An 11960-nucleotide genomic window follows, 5' to 3' on the forward strand; every position below is an offset into this window, starting at 1 on the left:
ATTAATTCATTCATAATCCTACTGTAGCAAACAACTACAAACTTACTTCCTGAGGTCATTGAGAACCTCCTAACTGTCTGATCCAATCTGAGCTTTCTGCCATATCTACCACTGTTGACTGTTCTTGTCACTTGGAAACTCTTTCACACTTGCCTTTCGTGACACATTTCTTCTTTCTGCATCTCTGCTTAAGTGTCAACGAGGGTCATGACAGGAAACAGATGGCACACATAAATTGGATAAATTGAGAAGATTTAATACAGAGACTATTTACAAAAGTGGAGCAAAGGAGACGAGTAGGGTAGTGTAGTTCCTTAGGTTTAATATTTGTGAGTTTCACCACTCCTAGGCATATAGTGCAAACAGAAGAGGTTACCAGGACTTAGGGACAGAGAGTCTTTTGTTGAGCTCTATAGAAAATGTGACCTTTAGTTATGGGATATGTCAATGCTTTGAGAACCCACAAAGATGGATGTGAAAAAATAAAAGCTCTGAACTACTACACTTCCTACTGATTTTTTTTTAAGTGCTTCCTCCTCAATTGGGTGAGTAACACCTAACACTAGAGGGTAAGGGCACCATCACATGTGGTCCAAACAGGTCAGCTCAGCATCTCAGGCAAGAGCAAAGTGAAGAAGATTAGAGAAGAGAGTGATTCAGTCCAGCCTCTATTTTTAAGTGGTGGTTTTTCTCCAAGGTTCCAGTCTGAAACCTGAACATCCTTTTAATTCTGGGAACTTCTTATTTTTAATCTTGACTTCTATTATTATTTCTATGCTGGTGATTCCCCAATATGTAACTCTTTTATAAATGCATTTTCTGAGGTCAGTCTTGTATCTCTTTTTTGAATTTCACATCAGAAAGTTGGAACTCATTTTCTTTGCATCTAATTTACTTTTCTATATTATCTTTTTGAAACTGAGTGACACCCAAACCCACCAAATCCCCAAATTCCCAAACCCAGAATTATCCTTGGCTGATTTTTTACTCACTAGTTAGGTCTGGCCAGTTGACCACAAGGTTTATAGAGTACTCCTAGTAGATGTGTAGTTCACCTGCACCTGTGCACTGTCACCATCATTATCTTTGTGAGTGTGGCAAAAATAAACATAGTGGGAGTTACAAAAACTGTGTATGTGAAGTGTTCACCTGGTCTTCAGACTAAGCAAAGTTCTTCCGGAGGAAAGTCCATGTTAGCCGAGTTCTGAAAGATGAGTAGAGTACCTGGGCAACTGGAAAAAGTTTGGGATGCAAAAGTAACAGATAGGGGCAATAAATTAAACACTGGAGAGACTAAAATAAGGAAAATATATCTGGAGTGTGGAAAACTGATATAGGAGAACATCTTAAAATATCTTCAGCTGAGAATGAGGAAGTAGGAAGACAAAATCAAGAAGACTTTGGAAGTGAGAATGGATTCGGGACTTAATGCCTACGGTGCTCAAGCTGATAGAAGAAATAAAGAATTTAAGAAAAGACTGCAAAACAGTCATTCTATTTAAGCTTGAAAAGGTCTTACAGTCTTAATCTATACAGTAGGAGGGCATACCAGACAGTTGAGAAAAGATGATCTGATCAAATGTAACTAACAGGTAAAGAAATCTTTTGGAGCAGCATGTTTGCTTACTATTCACATTAATTCTCCAACTGCAATTCATCTTTGTGCCCTGAACATCTGTGCATACTCAGGAATCTTCAGATTACATTATGAGTCAGGAATGTCTCTTTGAAGGGAATTCCTTTGCATTTGTAATTTGTTCCAAAATTCTTGAAACATTATGATATTTGTCATATCCTCTTTCCAAGAGGCAGGAGTTAAAGATCTTAGACATCATCTTGCTGTTGTTGTTGTTATTATTATTGTTTAATCATAACCATATAGGCTGCTAGTAATTGCAACAAGCCATTTAAGCACCATGCTATCATTTCTTCTCTTTTAAAATATGAATTGAATGAGATAACTACCAAGAGCCTTTCAAGCTCTGAAATCTTGTAAATCAAAATAAACCAAAATCATGAGAATGGGTAAAATGATCCTTGTAAGATTAGTTCCAATCCTCTAAGCCCTAAAATAAATACCATAAAATAAATGAAATGGACAATCATGAGAAATGCAATCATCACTGCATGATTCCAAGGAGATCAGCATTCATGTTGAACAACATTATTTAATCCATAAAGCTTGGAATTCAATTAGATCTTCCATCTACCATAGTGGTTATTTGAATATTGAAATTCCATCTCCAGAAAGGTATTTCTAACTATGTATCAGATAAATTTCAAGTTAATGCACAAGAAAAATTCATCTGACTCTTGGAAGAAGCTCCATATAACAATATACACACACACACAATTCTTGTCAGAGGTTAGACTATAGTATTTTCACAGACAAAAGAGAACAGGAAGAATGGAAATAATGAAAAAATGAATAATTAAGAAAAATACATTGTTCTTTCTAATTTTTACTTATTGAACTGTGTTAAGGAATAACTTCTGACTTTACTCTTAATTTTCTTTTATCACCTCTTGACTTCAACTTAACACTGTCCAGTGGAGAATTATTCATCTCCTAAAGGATCTTAAGGTTTAATTAATAGAGGAGCCAGCCAAAGGGATAAAGCTAGAGATATCAGAAGTAATTACAATTTAATGAAACAAGAATGAACAAATTACCACAAAGCCCAGTAGCCTAGTAACTGACCTGAAATGAAAATGTGGTCATCAAACTGATTACCTCTTTTTTTTTAACCTCTCCCTGAAATACCATTTCCCTTTACATTCCTTTCTCATTTTAGTGAATTTTTGAAATGATCATAGTTGTGATTGCAAATAAAAATAATTAAAAAATCATATATTTTGTCTTCAACATAAGTTCATGACATTCAAAAGGTAACAACGAGACATGGTCTACAGGGTAAAAATAAAGTTCAGCCTTTTGACATAATTTGGGAGAAGGAAATGACCACCCACCCCAGTATTCTTGCCTTCAAAATCACATGGAAGCCGAGCCAGGTGGACTGCAGTCCATGGAGGCCACAAAGAGTTGGACACAATTTAGCGACTAAACAACAATAATAAAACGACATAATTTAAGTCAAAATTAACTTAAAGGACTGTTTGGATGGAGGTTTCCTTTTATTTCAGATATACCATAATGTTTTCTGAATATTTAGCATATTTCCAAGCCTGCATGCAACTCAATACTGTGTCCCAAACACAGGTTGCAGAGTGGTTCTCAGCACACAGCCTTACCACAGTATATCTTTTCTGCTTAAATTCAGCCTTAGAAAAGGTTTGGAATACAGGGAGTGTTTACAGTCCCGTGCTGTTTATTTTGGCCAACACGATCTCTTTTTGCACTGCAGGCAGGAAAGAAAAAGGGATCAAAAAAAAGAGAATCTTTGTTTTAAGTCAGTTGCTATCTAACGTTAAGAAGCAAAAAGGGGAAATTAACTCCCATCCCTCTCTTGAGAAGCAGCAGCAGCATGAACTGAACTAGGAAGACGGTCACTGTTCTCAGGCTTCCTCTGGGGCTGAAATGCAAGCCTGCTCCCAGGGTCCCCAGGCCCCTCTCCCTGAGATGCAGACTCACTCTAACACCAGTCACTGTGCCTGAATATATTACATACTACAGAGGATTTCAGTTTGTGAGGAGTGGGGCATGGGTGAGCAAAGTCTAGCAGATCAATATATATATAGTATATATATATACAATGCATATATATATGTGTTGAGGGGAATGGTTGAGGGGAATGGTTAGTTAGGGAGTTTGAGAAGGTCCGTATATATACAGTGCAGGCCATGGCATTCTTTATTACAAAGCTGGCTATGAGTAGGCAAATGATCTCCCTCTTCCAGCCAGCATTGGGACAATTTAGTCTGGCATTTTCTTGTATCTAACAATTCACTGCCTCTGTGGACAGATTGGCTTTCATAGAAAAAGAAACTGAGGCATTAAATGGGAGCTTAAAATTTACCTCAAATCTCTGAATTGTCTAATGAACTGTAGATTAAGAAATTAATTTAAGTCAATATTGCAAAATGGACAGTTATTGCAGTGTGTGCAATATTTTCTTCTGATAATAGCTGGCTGTAAAAATGCATTGAAAGTAGCCTTACCTAATCACATCCTTGAAGAAATATATTTATTGGATAGATAAATGATGTTAAATTATGGCAAGATTGGTAACTGTGAGGGGGATTAGGTTTAAATGAGTCAAAAAATGCTCAATAAATCCAATAAATAAATGCGGCAAATGGAAAGGAAAATAACCAAATGAAAACACATTGATCTGTATAGCAATGTGTTATAACTATGAAGGAAACTGATATGATACTGAGAATAAAAGATGACACATTAAAGTGCTTTATTAATAATTTCTTTAAAAACTGAAAATTATTTAAGATAAATATTAAATTCACCTAAAGGAGTAAGACTTCAAAAAGAAAGTAATAGATACAGCTTTCAGAGTATATGAAAAGAGATGGAAAATGCATGTAAGAACCAGCTCTAAAGTATTATATAAGTGTGCGTGTACATGTGTGTGTGCATGCTCAGGCATGTTTGACTCTTTGCAAACCATGGACTGTATATATACACATTATATATGTATAAAAAAGTAGCAAGGATTTGTAAAGAGCAAACTGTTCTATCAATGGGGAATTCCCTGTGCAACTACACATTAAGCTATGTTTCCAAATTTTACACAAATCCATCCTTCCTGTGCAGGCATAAGGCCAGATGGAAGCTTATGGCTGCTATGTCAATACCTACAGAATGTTGATGTCCTCTTAGCTAGTCCAAATAGATCCATTCCATCTGCCATAAACACTGGACCCAAAGGCCACATTTATAGATTGCACTAAAAAAGTTAAAATTATTTTTACATCGAAGGCATTTTTATAGGCTCTGAGAAAAAGGAAGCTCGATGTGTGTTCCAAAATACGTATTCTCTGGTGACTGTGAGTGTGTTTTCATATGTGCATGTATAGAGAAATAATAAAATAATCTTAATAGGTGATTTTTATGGATGCCAGAACTAAATTAACTATGTAGTATTATCGTTTCCCTGGGGGTGAGATCTAGCTGATTCTTTTTATCTTCTGCATCATCAGTCTTCCCAAGATGATGATTGGTTTTATTTCTTTTTAAAAAAATTCTAACCACTTGATGGTTTCCTTCTCCAAAGGGAAGATGTAGGGTACATCTTTGTTAACCTGCCAGATCAAATTCATTGAGCATTTTCGTTTGTTTCCCTTCAAAATGAGAGTTCCACATTGCCTACAAAGGCTAAGTCATCAGCACCAGGTTCCTTTTTTTAAATTTTTTTTTAAAGTTTAAATTTTTATTTTGTATTGGGAGTATAGCCAGTTAACAATGCTGTAGTAGTTTCAGGGGAACAGGGGAGGGACTCAGCCATACATACACATGTATATGTTCTCCCCTAAATTCCCCTCCCATCCAGGCTGCCACATAACCCTGAGCAGAGTTCCATGTGCAATACCATAGGGCCTTGTTTGTTAACCACTTGAAATAGAGTCGTATGTACAGGACCTTCTCAAACTCCCTAACTAACCATTCCCCTCAGCAACCACAAGTTCATTTTCTAAGTCTGTGAGTCTTCCTGTTTTATAAGTAAGCTCATATATATCATTTCTTTTTAGATCCCACATATTAGGGATGTCATACAATATCTCTCCTCTGTCTGACTGACTTCACTCAGTATGATACTCCCTAGGTTCATCTATGTTGCTGCCAATGGCACCATATCATTCTTTTAGTGGCTGAGTAATATTCCAACGTATATATGTACCACAGCTTCTTTATCCATTCCTCTGTAAATGGATATTTATGTTGCTTCCATGTCTTGGCTATTATACAGAGAGCTGCAATGAACACTGGTGCATGTATCCCTTCAGATCATGTTTTTCTTTGGATATATGCCCAGGAGTGGGATTGTACGGTAATAAGGTGGCTCTATTTTTAGCTTTTTAAGGAACCTCCATGCTGTTCTCCATAGTGGCTAAATCAATTTACATTCTCAACAGTGTAGGAGGGTTCCCTTCTGTCCACACCCTTACCAGCATTTGTTTATTGTGGATTTTTTGATGAGAGCTATTCTGACTGGTGTGAGGTGATAACTTGTCTTACCTTTAATTTGCATTTATCTAATAACTAGTGATGCTGAAGATCTTTCATGTGCATATTGGCCATCTGTATGTCCTCTTTAGAGAAATGTCTACTCAGGTCTTCTACCTATTTTTTGAGTGATTTTTTTGTTTGCTTGTTTTTGTTTGTTTTGATGCTGTTAATCATCATAAGATGTTTATAAAATTTGGAGACTAATCCCTTATTCGTTACAGTATTTGCAAATATTTTCCCAACCTTTGGGCTGTCTTTTATTTTTGTTTATTGTTTTCTTTATTGTGTGAAAGTTTTGAGTTTAAGTAGGTCCCATTTGTTTATTTTTGTTTTTATTTCCATTATTCTAGAAGAAGGATTCATAAAAAATGTTGCTGTAGTTTATGTCAGAGAGTGTTCTGTCTGTTTTTCTCTAGAAGTTCTATAGCGTCTGGTCTCACCTTTAGGTCTCTAATCCATTTTGAGCTTATTTTATTGTATGGAGTTAAAGAATTATCTAATTTTATTTTTTTTACATGTGACTGTCCAGTTTTCCCAGCACCCAGGTTCTCATAACCTGTTAAGAACCCAAAGGTTCTGAAGGTAAAAGATGACCAAAGGTCACTAACTGTCTCTAAACCTATTTTGTTGTAATACCCCAGCCTCTAAGGGAGAGGAGGAACCATTGCTTTGCACACTTGCTTTCCTTACTTCAGCCAAGATCCTCAACATCTATTTGTGAAATGTAACATAACTAATGGGAACCTCTTGCAGATTAGGATGATAGCCCTCAAACAGGAGTCATTGATCTTTGCTCATATTTTTAATCCCTTGTCAGTGCTATAGAATTTTGTAATAGTTAAAAGATATCAGATTTAAATTCAGTTATTTTGATTTCTGTAAAAGACAGATAAGCATGCATAATTGAAAGGAAAAAGAGAAATAAAGAGGATTATTGGAGGTCCTTGTATTATAAGAAGGCACCAGAAACTAGATTCTGTTTTTCTATAATCACACTAGACTCCAAAAGAAAAGTTAGGAAGGAAAATCAACTCTGGCCTCATCTTCCCCTCCACCTACACTTCAGTGCGTTTGTTACCGATTCTTGGTCGGTTTGTTTGTATAAATCAAATTCGGTAGCCCATTTTAAGGAATTTTAAAATCCCAAGTCCTATACAAAGATAAATTGGATGGGGAACAAATTTAAATATACTTAGTGCCATAGAAATGTACGTTATCCATGAGTATCCCCACTATATTCAGTATGAAGTGCTGAGGAAGGGAGGGGCAGACGAATTTGCCCTGGGGAGGAGTGATTCAGTGGAAAAAAGACATCAGATGTGTCTCACACCCTGTGGCACATGTAGTGATTGACTTTCCAACTCATCCCTGTTGGTGGAAAGTCTATCACCCAAAGCTGCTGGAACAAACCGTCTAGGTAGGTGTCAAATGATCTCAAGGAGACTGACTAATGCTGATTGGCATGAACCTGTGAGCACACTCGAAAAATCTCAGGCAGATTCTCCCTTCGAGAAATTTGAAATTAGGGTACTGAAAAACATAATGTGTTGATAATGGTATATCCGTAGCTGAAAGCTCATGCAGTCAAATTAAAGTTAGCACAATGTTATATACAAGCTGAAATTCTAGAAAAGAAGTGAAGATCAAATTAGAGAGAGGTGGATTAGGGAAAACAAGATGAAATATAAGCAAAGAACATGGCTATGGGCCTCTAGAGAACAGGGAAGATAGAACTTCAATTTCTTTCTACTTCCAATCTTGAAACAGCATGGTTGAACTTCTGCTGTGGTGTTGATTTAAAATAAGCACCTTTTCCATAAACAATTTAAAATGAATTTTTGTACACAAATATGCCATGTCTATAACGTAAGTACATCCTTCTCTTAAAGCTCTTCACACACATAGTCTACATCACACTGCTATGTGGATGCAAAATACTGCCATCTAGCCATGCCATGTCTGTTCACATTGGTTTCAACTTTGTTTAAGAGAAGAATCTATGCAGTCTATATTTGCACATATACTATAGATCCTAGCATTCTAGGCAAACCAGTGCCGTTTTAAATATAGATTCATTTGACAGTCATCTTAACCCAGTTCTCAGTCAATGCTAGTTGCAAACTATGAGGAAATTACTCTTCACCTAGCTTTCCTCTAAAACATAAATTATACCTGGGACTGGATGGATTTGGAGGCATATAAGTTACCACTTCTTTGCTCCCCCTCAATGGCATCTTTATTTCATCTTACAAACAAGACTTTTGCTAAGGAAGAACCTATGTTATTTGAAGAAGCACCAAAAGAAGAAGCTGGCTTGATTAAATATAACCTTAGGACTAAAGTAGACAATCTAAGAAAGTAAATCAACAGATGTAGAGAAGTACACTGACTTTGGAAGCTTTCTGAAAGATTCATAATTTGGCTATATTTATTGTTCGCATCACTTATTTTTTTTTTTCTTTGTGAAATTAAAGATCAGGTTTGTAAAGGCAAGCAAACCTACATATTTTTTCTTCAAGGATTAAAAGGAAGAAGCAGCACTGGGAAAATTTTTGAAGTTAATCTTGTTAGAATAAGGAACTCCAAGACACAGATGATATGGTGTCTGATGAGACAGCAGGAGTGAGTCAGACCCAGAGACAGCAGTTGAGAGGGGTTGAGACAGAGGCAACGCAAGAGAGGTGGAGGGGAAGACAGACTCTGAGGCCTCTGTCACTTCAGGTTCCAGCAAAATCACCAAGATTCCCCGAAGCTTCTGGAACCTTCAGGAAGTTTGGGTGAGCCTCTGCTCTGTGTTCCCCCAAGTGACAGGCTATGTTTTAACTGGTCGGGAAATTTCAGGCACTTAGCTTGCAAACCCTGATTAAGAGGGACTGTTCTGGGAGATTCAGCCATTTCTTTCTGGAACTACCTAAGTATAAAATATTTGTGTGTATGTGTGTGTATATATATATATGTGTGTATGTGTGTGTGTGTACTTCATACACATGATTCATGTATTTGAAGATATTCACTCCTGGGTGCCAACCCTGTATCTTGATCCTCCAATGGAAGTTGAGTAAGGGATAAACTTTTTGGAGGTAATAAATGCTGGTCCAAGTTTCTCTTCTGGGAGAAATTAACCTGTAAAAACTCCTGAGCACAGAGATTTCTGTTTTCCTTCCTCTCCACTTGGTCCAACAAGAGGAAATTACAAGGATCGGTGGTGGTGTTCAGTCACTAAGTCGTATCTGATTCATTTGTGATCCCCATGGACTGTAGATTGCCAGGCTCCTCTGTACATGGGGTTTTCCAAGCAAGAATGCTGGAGTGGGTTGCCATTTCCTTCTCCAGGGAATCTTCCCAACCCAGGGATCAAACTTGTGCACTGGCAGATTCTTTACTGCTGAGGCAACCGGGAAGCCCCATGGCTGACTTGTCAGGAGGGATCGGTGTTGCTGTTCTGAAAACTCAAACGTTGTCTTCGTGTAGACTATGACAGTTGGAGCAGTTGGGAGAAATGAAGGCTGCAGGCAGGTTTGTGATGACACTCTCTCTGATACCTCCAATTCACCCTTTGCTGGGAGTTAAGGTGGTGTTTGGGCAACTCGTTTGCTGACCTTTTATTTTTTTTTTTTTTCAATTTTTTTCCAAAAATTCAGCAAGAAAGAGAGCACTTCACTTGATCTTGTAGACAGCCTGGGGTATAAAAGAAGGTGTATTTGTATATGAATATGAAAATGCAATTTTGGATTGCCAATTAAATTCTATAAAATAAGAATTCCTAGTATTCAGCAATACTAGGAATAAATGACTGATTATCCATAAAGAACATTGACTCATTCATCTAACATGCTGTCAAAATTATTTCTAAAAACAGCAGAAATTTATACATAATTCTTTGAGATTACAAAACAGATACTCCGTAACATTTGGTGTACTCAAACACAAAGCCATATTTAAGTCCCAAATTATGAATTCAATTAATAATTAAAGGATTATGCTAGTAGAGAAGGTATATATAAAACAGTAAATGGCTTTTTCAGGTGATTAAACATCTCAATGATGATTCACATCAAACAAAAAAGAAAGTTTATTGTGACTTTATTCCTTAGCTAGAATAATATTCCTCCTACATAATAGGAACATAATTCAATGAAGCTAAAATAACAGAAGAGAGAGTGAAGTTCCTTTGGGGGTTCTGAATGGCTGACCTGACTGCTTTCTGCAAGTTACCAAGGATATCACAGTGACGGTAAGCCAGGGGTGACAGGAAGAAAGAAGCAAGGGCAGGTATGAAAATGGAATAATTATGAGAGGCTGGATTAAAGAAGTGAATAATTTTCAGTCGAAATGATCTGTATAGAAAGGCACTGATATAATTAGGCATTTTAAAGCCAGTAAGAATTTCAGGGTCATTTTGTGAGTGGGAGAATCTTTGAATTTTCTAGGCTAGTCTTGCCTACATCCTTCTCTTGATGTACTGGAACAATTATTCTCCCATAAGCCTGCACAGGATACAAATTGGACAGTGTACAAGTAATTACTGATGAATGTGAATGCACTGCTCAATGATGAAATGTTTTCACAGAAACAGAATGAAGTAGATGGGAAAGGTACTCTCAGCAACTTTGAATAGATACATCCAAAGATAATGTGCCTACCACAAAAGATTTGAAAAGAGGTGTTTCAGTAATGTGCTCATAAAGGGTCATTTCTAGTAGACTTTTTAAAAAAGCTCTTCTTATTGAAACATAGAAAGGTGATTGTATAGAAAAAATTTATAAATACACATTACAGCTATTTAAGGAAGGATGGATGCTACCTAAATGCATTCTGTTCATTTTAAGACTTGGATTTTCTTAAAAACATTCCTGTGGTTGGAGATGTACAAGTTCACACCATAAAGATACTGCTATATCTAATGGAAATTAAACACTGAATTTCTTTCAGCATCAATAGTTGTCTTTTTTAAAGGTGGGCATAATTTACAAGTTCCTTGAAAAATATTAATATATTTTCAGAAAATTAATACAGATATCCATATTGACTAGAAACTGTTATTTGGCCATATTTGGTCTACCGCTCTTGCTTCATTATTGCCTCTTAATCCTCTGTGCATTCCCTTCTCACAGGTAGTTGAATCTGCAATTTCACAATTCTCACATGCAGTGACTCTGAGGAGCACCAAGGAAAGGGTCCTACATCTTGGACCATTTCTCCAGAAGGACAGGACATGTTCAAGAATTGAACTGAGTTTTATGCATTGGCCTAAATCCTGTGCACTCTTCAAAGAATACAAATAAAAATCACAGCCCAGAAGACTGAACATGTTCTACATTTATGGTTTATGTCACAAAATACTTAAATTATTTATCCTTTGATATTCCACTTGAATAATGCATGATATCAGCTGCAGAAATATATCCTGGGTCCAACTTCTCTTTCTCAGAGCTTTTCTCGTTAACTTCCTGAGAGAACAGCATTATGAGTTGAAAAGGGGTAGAACATCCATAAACATCTGGCAATGCGTGAAAAGGCTGATAGAATAGCACAGTGGAAAAGGGCTTGGTCTCACAGTCCACCCTTTTCAAGATGAACTACCTTGGGAAGTTTAACCTGTCTTGGCCTGTGGGGGTTGTTGTGGGAATTAAATGAGATGTTGATAAATTCTCAATCTCAACTACCCTGGGAAGTTTAACCTGTCTTGGCCTGTGGGGGTTGTTGTGGGAATTAAATGAGATGTTGATAAATTCTCAATTCAAATACACCTTTACTTCCCCTGGCTGCCACAGCCCTCCTAGGAGTTGTCGGAATGCTAAGCTAACTATTAAAAGTA

The sequence above is a fragment of the Muntiacus reevesi genome, chromosome 11, assembly GCF_963930625.1.
Source record: "Muntiacus reevesi chromosome 11, mMunRee1.1, whole genome shotgun sequence".
NCBI classification, from domain to species: Eukaryota; Metazoa; Chordata; class Mammalia; order Artiodactyla; family Cervidae; genus Muntiacus; species Muntiacus reevesi.